This window comes from Falco cherrug, chromosome Z (assembly GCF_023634085.1).
Source record: "Falco cherrug isolate bFalChe1 chromosome Z, bFalChe1.pri, whole genome shotgun sequence".
NCBI lineage: Eukaryota > Metazoa > Chordata > Aves > Falconiformes > Falconidae > Falco > Falco cherrug.
The window spans coordinates 8,281,742-8,292,624 of NC_073720.1; positions in this window are offsets into that span (position 1 = coordinate 8,281,742).

Consider the following 10,883-nt stretch of genomic DNA (forward strand, 5'->3'; position numbering starts at 1 on the left):
ACGTCAGGGGACCAGCCCAGGTGTGAGGCATGTGTCATTATGCAATACTTCATGTTCTCCTGTATATTTTAATCAGCTGTTCTTTGTGTCTTCTTAATGCGGAAGGTTGCCACACTGTCCCTGATAATTCACCTGGACATCATCTTAGGCTTTACTGTTTGGACTGAGGAATGAAAATTTCGATTCTTCCTCCATTTGGAGGCTAGAGAGAATAAAGAGGGAATAGAGGAGACAATTGGGGATGGGACAGTCCTTCCTTTGAAGGCTGGGAGATGGCATAGGACTGATGGACCCCACAAAAATGTTGAAATGAGCATAGCATAAGCAGCTGGAAGTTTCTGAAAGGCATTAATATTCTCTCCTTTCCCTATATATGGCACCTAGGATATCAGACACACTCACGACCCCCCACCAGAGCTGGTCTGCAGCGGCTTCTTGCTCTAAATGCGGAACAGCTTCTTCAGTGATAACACTGTGCATGGCAAGCAGGATAAGAAATCAGTCGGTTTACAGATCGATGGTACATTGCCAGTCGCATCCCAGCCTGGGGGAACATGCATGTTTCTGTTAAAGTCAAACACCTTCCCAGAGGGAGCCTACATGTCTCATTTTCTTGTGGAAATCATAGGTCTCATCAGTGCAGTAATTCACTATGTCTCAAATATTTCAGATTAGACAGGGCAGCTATAATTTTTTTCTTCTTCTTTCCCACAGGAGGGAAATTGCTTGATTTGCTGAGCTGTGTCTGTGGCCATTTCTCTATAGGTACTTAGGTGAAGAAATTATTGAGGTAGAGTTGAGTTCTGCACTTGGCTTCAAATGTGGTTTGTCTGAAAGCATTGGCCAGGCTAGAAAAACAGCATAAATTGAAGGAACTTACTGGTCAGACAAGATATGAATAGAGAGACCTTTCATGTTATTATTATAACGACTGGTGGATAGAAGGTTAACTTCTTAATTATTTCTGCATAACCCAGATGCATGGGGATCATGTGGAACAGAATTCAAGACCCAATCTGCTGCTTCCAGTTTGGATTTGCATTCCGTGTGGATGACGTTGCTACCATGTTGAACACGCATGCTCAGTTGTAATCTTTCTCCTACTTACCTTGTGTTACCTAAGAATAGGTCTTTATCGGTCTGGAAAATATTTTCAAGCCTGATAAAGCCTGTCAGCTGATAGGATGGACTTCTTCATATAGGTAGGCTTTACTTTAAAAGTGTCATCTGAAGAGGAAAATATAGTTGGAGCCATGGAGGTCTAACCACTGCAACAGAAGGGAGCTCAGCCTGCTCTGGTTGACTTCTGATTAAATAGGTTTTCCTCATTCTGACTTTGAAAAAAAAAAAAAAAAAAATGTTGGTGCCATACCTGCCTGCCTATAGTAAAATATAAGGCCTTACATCCTGGTTGAGTGGACCCCCTGTCCTTGGCAGTTTTCACAAAGTTAGTGTGTTTGATTATTCTGAGTGCTGGCGGTACTTCATTTTCTTTGCCAGATGTAATAACGCCTGGGATCATAGCTCTGGGCTGTCCCACTGCAATGGGCAGGCACCTAATCCTAATTCTACTGGGTCAGTGCCCATAAACTGCATTGCCCTGCTAGCTATTGCAATACTGCACCGGTTTGAAATCTGTGACCTCAGTACCTTGAGTAACTTGGTTTTAATTGTAGTACCTTTAGAGCAGCTGTGTGGTAAGTATTACACTCTGCGAGTGGTAAGAATCATGCCCTGGGCTTGAATGGGATCTAGTGTCCAGCTGAACCACGAGGAGCTCTGCTTCAAGCTCCACCAATGCAGAAATAGTTACATCAAGTTTATGCTCTTGTAACCCAAACTGCAGTCTATCCATCTGACTTTATTCTTATAAGAGTCAATCCTTTTTACATTTACAGTTCAGATTACATCTTTCCCAGCTGACGCCTTTGTTTCTGCACTGAATTACTGCCTTTCAATAGAGCAGAATTAGCTAAGACTCTCTCCGTCAAAGCTCATTACAATTGTGTTACAAACCTTATCTGCAGACACATCCAAGCAAATGTAATCACTTACGCTTCTAACACTCTGAATTTAAAACCACTATAAATAATTATGATTGCACTAAGTAACTAGAGCAAAAGCTGTTCAAGCTAAGTTTTTACAGCTCTGGGTCAAATCTGTTGTAGGTATAAATTGAGGAACAGAGTAAGAATTACGCTAGCTAGATAATGGAGCTAACCTTGCCAGGGAGCCTGGTTCCTAAGAACAGCCACAAAAGCCTCAAGCCAGCTGTTCTGTCTGGTTTACCATGAACCACTGCCTTTGATCACAGAAGAGGTGCTGAGATGTGCTGAGGTTTATTAACTGCAGGTGTAACATCCAAGGTTGCTCTCCCCAGAGGAACTTCACAGTCTGTGGTGACACCAGCGGGATTACAGCAGCAATACATGTGGCCTACCACCTTTCAAAGCCATCATGTAAATACCAGATTTCATTTCCAGTAATGACACTGCAGGTAGATTGCTAAAATGGGTTACCCACATGGGAGGACCAGGAGATGTTTATAGCTTCACATCTCTGTTTCTTGCCCACGTTTTCCATGCTCTTTTATCATGGCTACACACTTTCCATTTGCTGCTTCTCCCTGTAGTACAAATCTCTTCCCTCAATTTACTCCCTTGAACCTCATTTTCTACTATTTTAACTTCTACTCTTAGCACTATCTATGCTTCATCAATAAATCTCTCCTAGTCATTTATCTCCCTGAGAATCTCAGTTCCTATTCCTATCACTTTTGCTCTCTACCAAGAAGTCCTTTCCCAGTTTGACATCCCAGCACACTTAATCACAATGTGGAATAGGGAGATGCCTGCCTTCAGGTTGGTTGGCACAGCACAGAGAAAATATTGTTGCCAACAATGTCAATGAATAAACCTTTCCAATGATCATTATCATGATGAAGTGATATATTTAACACATCCCAGAGGCTTTTACACACTTCAGAATATTATTAAGGAATTGGTGAAATTGGAGGTGACACTTGGGTTGTGAAATTCAGGTTCTCTCTGCTCTGGAGGGAATTTTTTTGTTTTAAAAAAACTAAACAGCTAAATCAGCAGATTTCTACAAAGTGCCAGCCCCGCCTCCTTCCTTTTCCAGATATCGCTTCCTGTTTGGACCCTTAGGGACACAGAAAGACAGCTGCAGATTGAATAGCTCCTGGAGTAAAAATGCCATTATATTCACTACATTGTTTAGGTTTCCCTCTTGTTTTAAATTACATGGCTGTATCTAGCTCAGGTCCAGGGTAATACCATTGTATACACAGTTTGAAACCCACTATACATGGTTCTGCAAGAAAAAGGCTGCAAAGAGCTGGCCCTTATAGTTACACACTTACAGAAAAAATAAACACTTATAGATCTGCATGCATGTGTGTATAAGTGTATTTTCCTTATCATTAGCACTCTGGGCTGGAAAGACTTGGCCTACGACATCATGCACTCCATTTAGGAAAAATACGTTGTATATCATCTTTTCAATCAAAAGCTGCAGGAGATTTTAGATGGGTGATGCACACTATGCCCTCAGTTGCATTTGGCCACTATGTCACTCTCAACTGCTTGTTGCACATTCATGAAAACTACTTAAGCATTTTCAGTGAATGCGATTACTATTAATTGAAGACATCTCATTCATTACCTGGCACATTTGTAAATAAATAGTGTGATTTAGGGACAACACAGTACTGTGCTCTCTTAATCTGATACAATAGCTACCGTGTGGAGTCTTAGACTTGTTTTCCTTTACTGTAATTTTTTTTAAAAAAATATATATTTACACAACCTGGAAGTTACAAGAAGAAGGAGAAACACACCTGGATCTTTTGTGATAAAAGGAAGTTTGTATAGATGAAAAAAATGATACTGTTGTAATATGCAGGATCATGGATGTTTTGAAAGGAGGACATTTGTCTAACACAGCAAACGTAAGTCGAGATCTACACAAAAAAGCCTTCCACACCTCTTCAGAGCCACTTTTGTCTCCTTTGTTTAGCGGAGACTGAATTGGCCTGAAACTGTGTGCAATAATCAGAGACATCTAGTGGCTGACTGATAAATTGCAGATAGACATATAATTTCCTGACGCTCTTTCATAGATGCTCACGACACATAAACAGCTTTAGCTGTCCTAACGTTTTAAGGATCCCTTCATCCCAGTGCTTTCCAGTTGGATACTAGGGGTTCATCTCGTTGAACGAAGCGTTCCCCCACTCACTGAACTACAGGGATAGTTCAGAGCTCTCTTCCTATAATTGTCTCCTGTGAGGAAGTGTAGGGCTCCTCTTTTGCTTCCTCGGTCTATGCTTTGTTTAATGCATTCTTGCCTAATCACTCACAATGAATTTCAGCAAACAAGCAATTAAAAATAAAAAGGCTACACTGAGCAATTGATGCTTATTTTCTCTGTTCCTGAAAAAAAAACAGTGGAAGTTTCTCACAGTGGAGAAGTCACAGGACAAAGGTTACTCCCATAACAATAGACATATCTTCAGTTTCTTATTCTGTGTTATTTAGATTTCTATTACTTTGAAATTCCCATGGCATTTTACTGCTGATGAGAAGAGCAAACAGAAACAGGGATAATTTGCTTCTTTTTTTTTTCTTCCTTCTCCCTTCCTCTCACCCCAAAATTGTCCAACTTGTGTGTCCAGGTTTTGTTGGGTTTTGGATTTTTGTTTCTTGTTTTGTTTCTTGTTTTGTAATAAGGAAATTTGCTTGTTAAATTTAAGGTCTTCCCTACCCTTGGCAGGCTAATTGCTGATATAAACCTTTAATAATGAACCCCAAATATTCTGTTTGTCTGTTCTAATTTACACATTCCTCCCAGGAAATAAATGTATGGCTCTTTGCTCAGTTTAAGAGGTACTGTGCTTATGTCTAAAACCAATAAATGAATGTATCCAGTTTGTTGTTTTGGAAAACAAAACAAAACAAAACAAAACATCAAGGAGTTGTTTAGAAATGATCTTAAAGGGAATTTTTCTCCATCCTTCCTAAAGAATTCCTTTTGCAATGGACATGAAAGAAGAGAAAAATTGGTGATCCCTTTCTGCATGAGATATCCCTGCTTGCACAGAGGAAAAACAAGGACAAAACTCCAGAGAAAGTGGTGTCCCGAGGGAAGAGAAACTCCTCCTAAGCAGCTGGTGCAGGCACACCTCAAGTTTCTGTCTACCTAAATCCCCACTTTCCCTTAAAGCAAACAAACTCCAAAATCACTCAGAACAAACACACTCCAGTCCAAACCAAGTCAAGACAGCAAGCAAATACACTCCAGAAAACACCAGGCAATTAGACTCCTAAAGTCAGTTTAAACACAGGCACAGCAGATCAGCAAACACTCCCTTCCCCTCATGGAAAACAAACACAGGAGGCAGCCGCGCTGCTCTCGCTGGCAGCGCTGGCCCCGATCCCCGGGGGAGGGAGGGACAAGCCTGTCCCCCGCTGTATTGCTCGCACTGCATCTGGCTTCCTGACTAGGAAAGGAAATATTGATATAACTTTGCTAATTAGAGTTGCCTGTATGCTTTTCCTATTACTATAATTGCTATTTTGTTTGAGTAGGGGGTAGGAAGAAGCTTTGCAAAAAAAAAAGGACCTGGTGTGGTCCTGGCGGACTGGTTGACCATGAGACAGCAACGTGCCCTTGCAACAAAGAAATCCAACAGCCTCCTGGGCTGCAATTGATGAAGCACTGAGGAAGGAGATCCTTCCCCTCTGCTCAGCACTGGTGAGATACATCTGGAGTGCTCTGCTCCCCAGGAAGTGAGAGACAGGGATATGTTAGAGAGTCCAGTGAAAGGCCATCAAGATGGACATGGATCTGGAGAACATGATGAACACGGAGGGGCTGATGGCGATGAATCTATTCATCCTGGAGACAAGGTGACTTGAGGGGGTATTTTCTTGTGTGTCTGACCACCCGATAGGTACTTGCAAAAATATGGAGTCAGATTGTTCTTGGAGTTGTCCAGTAAAAAAATTAGAGATAACATACAGACATTAAACATCACTCTCTCAATTTCTTCATCAGGGTAAAGGAGAGTATTCATCTTTATTTTCAGACTCTTTCTTTTCTCCATGCTTAATAACTCCTGAGCTAAACAGATGGGGAAGGCACAGACCAGGAACAAGAGAGGGACCCTAAACTGGGAAATGCAAAGTTAGCAGTGTGGGTTTCCCCAGCCTGTCTAGTCCTTTGTCTGCTACAATTCCTCCTTTGTGTTCCAGATTAAGCTTTCTGAAGAAAAATGTGTGTACAGAGACACCACTAGCAACACGAGAGCTTACTGGATGTAGCAGGCTTTACTTTCCAGTAGTACATCAAGCACAACAGTACCGTATATTTACAATGGAAGTTTTAAAAAACCTTGCATGAGCTCATGGGCTAACTGAAGTATTCCTGCTGTCTTATAAGAAGCAAAAGTGTCTCTCATAAGCAGGCAGGACAGAGTTCTATTTTACTTAACGTATTACAGTACCAAACTTCTACTGAAGTTGCTAAAATTCCTTTTGCACTGTAAGGTCAGCCATTAAGGATGAGGAAGAAACTTTGCATCTTTATTTCCCAAATTCCTTTTCTCTGACTTTTTTACAGGCTTTCAAAATCTGTGCTGTGGCAGAACTCAGTTAAGTGAACATGCACAGAGCTTTTATACTAAAGTTAGATCATACTTGTCTTATCTAAGGCTATTTGCAGGAATAATGTTCCTGACATGAGTAAACACGTAACAGGAGTTTGCATTTGCAACACTACTTCTAGAGATATTTTTTCATTATACTTTGGAAATCATACTCAAGCCAGAGGGCATAGGCCACCTCTAATCTAGGAGAAAAGAAAACATCTTAGCTATTATGCTCCTACAAAGGCCTTATAAACATGAGCTCCGAAGTAGGCACACTTATATAGCTACCTACCATTTCACCTTGTTTGTCTGTAACTTCCAGCAGATGATCATGTGAACAAACCTATGATGCATTTATGTCCCAATCCAACCAAATCAGGCTCTTCACTATATTCAGCATTAAGCCCAGAAGCAGACTTGCATGTATGTTTTTCTCCTTCAGCATTGCGAAATCCTGTTTTCAGCAGAAAAAAAATCACACACTAAATTTTACGCATGAACTGAAGTATCTGCCTGACTGGTATTTTCCTTTACGTGTCCTGGATGGTGCAGTGGTTCTGATGATCACAGACAGGAGATACAGAGATTCATGTTGCAATCAAATCAGCCTGGTTTCCTGAAAGTGCAACCAATACTCACAATTAATTTACTGGTTCCTTCTTGTCCTTTTGTTTTTTAATGCATAAATTAATTTCTCCAATAAAAATATCAAAGAAACCTTTTGAAAAAGGTATTCTGGTGCCATTTATGAAAAGTCAGCCTTTCATATTTGCCAGCTATGGAGGGGAAAGCAGTAGTGTGAGTTGCAGTTATGATGCATGTTATTTCCCTAAACAAATTCACGAGTTGCGTGTACTGATTACTCTCAGGTACTAGTATGACTACAGTGTCCTTTTAATTGCCATTTAAATCACTTAATTTGGAAGGTGCTGGAAAACAAGAGGTGGTAACTTAACAGTCCTTGCCTCAACGAACAGACTGCCAGACTTCTAGAGCAACTCAGCTGTTCTGTACATTGAAATAAAAGCATAGGACACCTCAAAGAGTGTTTTCACAAAGAAAAGTCAAGGGATAAGAAAGGAGAAAAAAACCCACACTGAACACTGGGGTTTGTCAGAAAATCTTGGCCATATGTCAAGCTCACACTCCTGATCAAGACCACAGGTAACTGCCTTCAATCATCTGGTACCTGGTAGCCAGGAGCCCTCATTGGGGCAGTCTCATACATCTCTTCTTTGAATTAAATGTATATGGCTCACTTCTTTTAAGGAAGGCGAGAAGTATTTTACCACAGACCTCTTTTTTTGAGCTCTCACTGGCTATGACATTCACCTGGGCCTAAAATCTCCGTTCCAGTACCCTAATAAAGTGCATCTCCCTGCCTCTTAGGCTGCACTGGGTGTGTGAGGGTCCCCAGGGGGTGTGCACATGGGGAACACGGGGTCCCTCCAAGGGGAGAACCCTGGTGACTAAGGCTGTACACATATTCTGTGACTTCAATGGGGAAACTCAGGCAATTCTGGGGTAGAGACTGGAGCCAGGAACTGCTACATGGATTTATGCAAGGGGAGCATTCACAGGGGAGTGACAGCACTACAGTTGTGTCCTTTGTAGGAGACAAGGATGTGTGAGAAGAGTCAGATATTCCTAACATTGCTCCAGAAAGATGAACTATCTGTCAACCTAATGTCCTGGCCGTGTCTGTTGAGGCAAAGGATAGCACAACTATGGGTGAACTTTCTGGTCAGAAAGGAGAGTTCAGTGATTTTACACATTTGAAGACAGACTTCCACCATTAGATAATAGCACCCATCCCATCTGCACAAGCTGCTCTGTTTTGGAGAAGCTAATTAGCTTTATTGTATGAACAGAAACTGTAGGTCCAGAGCCTGAGGCTGATGTCAGTTTTCAATGATTTTGGGGATGCCTGGGGAAGAAATCAAGGCTAGATTCCCTCCTTTTTTTTCATTGGTCTGTTTTAGGGACCAATCCAGCATGTGTTAAAGTCAATAGCAGGTGTTTCATTAATTTCAGTAGGGAGTAGCTTAAGTCTCACATGTTGCACAAACATTAATTAGCATTGTATCCAGCACCTAGTGAAGCAAGTGGGGATCCTTTAGTGCTATATTGAAAGGTTATTTGCCTAGAAAACTTTCCCTTGGAGTGAAAATGTTCACTTTTATAAAATTTTCCTGGATATGTGTTGGGGAAAAGGGAGATAAATAAAAATAAGAACTTCTGTGAAATTTAATGAAATTTAAAAATCAAAACAATACAGAGGAAATTAACTTACTTGTAGTCTTGTTCCAAACATATTTTCTTTGTTTGAGAACTGTGTATTATTTAGGTTTAGATTTAAGTAAAATGGGATTTTATTATGTGAAACATTTATACCATAATTCAAAGGCACAAAGGAAAAGGCCTTTATGCAGTTTGCTTTAGAAGGGAATGCCTATGTCAGGAGATTAGGGGAAAATTTTAAATAAAATCCCATGATAATCACTGGTGATTTTGATTAGCTTTGGCAGCGAGACAGATGTGTATATCTCTTTTGTTTTCCTTTTTCTTTTTTCTTCTTTTTTCCCTTTTTTTTTTTAATATGGCTTGTTAATGAATGGTGGGGTTTATTTTTACTATCTTGGATATTTTTTGTTTCTCTTCTTTTCTTCTACTTTATCTATCTGTGGTCTGTTGTGGCAGTGACTCTCTTGGTTAGTGTGTAGTTGTTAGTGCTGTTACTGTAGTATTTCCAAGTGACGTATCAGAACCCCACTGTGCTACATGATGTACAACTGTTAAGTCAAAATATGGCCCCTAAAATATGAGGCAGGAGAATACAGAGAGGGGAGCACAAAAAGAAACCATGAAACCCAAACAAAACCAAAATCAACAACATACAACAATAGTTGGCTGGTATGATAGACTGTAGTTGCATTTAGCTTTCACGGCAATTCTTTCCTGGTATGAAAAATATAAAGAAGTTCAAAGAAAAATGCTGCACACTGATAAAAGCAAATTAAATTCTGCTTGCAATTAACACTTTTGCTACATTTCATGGGCTACATTCCTGCAAAGAACAGATTGGTGTGGCACTAGCTGGAGAACACCCATTTATGCCTCAGTAGGATCTGGCTGTCAGGTGTTTCTGTCAGAATATACACTGACCTTGTGGCACAGTATTTAACTCAAACTTGGTGTTTGACAATCAGAGATGTACTGCCAGTGAATCTCATAGGTTGGATTCTCAGTGAGTACAAGTAGTTCAAGCATCACTACCATAGTGAGCTCTAAGATCGATTTATACTGATCTTTATCTATGATTTGCCTTCCTTCAGCAAAGACGATATTTAGCTCTCCATGTCAAAGTCAGGGGCCTGTTTTTTCCCTGCTTTTTTGTTCTGATAGTGAAATGGATTCAGAGAAGAAGTTCTACCTTAAACTTACAAAACAAATGTAATTACAAAAACTTACAATTGATTCTTTGCTGATGTCTTTTATGTCTTACTTGGGGAAAAAAAGGAAAGAAAGACAAAAAATACTGTATGTGAGCCTCTTCTTGATTCATTTTCCTCTTTCCTTCCTTTCCTTTTGTTTTCACTATCAGCCCAAACCAATGAGAGTTTTGCTTCCAGGGGCCAGAAGGGTTAAATTCCTCCCACTTCACCTGGTGTCTCTTGAAGCTGGAGTTACACTCATCAAGGATCTAGCATGGGGAGGGATGGATTTCTTAAGACAGCCTGAGGGCTCCAACAGCAGCCTTCGCTTTCAATCAATGTCTAGAGGCACGAGTGGAAATTCATTCAGCGAACAGTCGGAGGTCTTTGCCTGTCCATACAGCCGCCTGGCACACAATCCCAAGCACAAACTGGTGGCGTCTCAGCTGGAGATCTGACATTTTGCCGAACCACTGTTTGCTTGAGAACTGATAATTAAACACTCCTTCTCCTTTAAAAAAAATAATAAAAAGGTAGATAAAAAACTAAGTCAACTCTGCTGGTAACCTTGGAGGCTTCCTTTTGTAAGGGTCTCAATACATGTCAAAATGCATTCTGTTCAGGATCAGTCCTGGCTGTACAATTGCCTTTTTTGTTACCTGAGTGTATTATTCTGACTGGTTTTATTTGACTTGCCTCTGGGATGCTATGCTGCTTCTGGCAGAGATTTCTGCACGCTGGCAGAGTTCATGAACTCACGCTTGCAAACTGATCTTTGC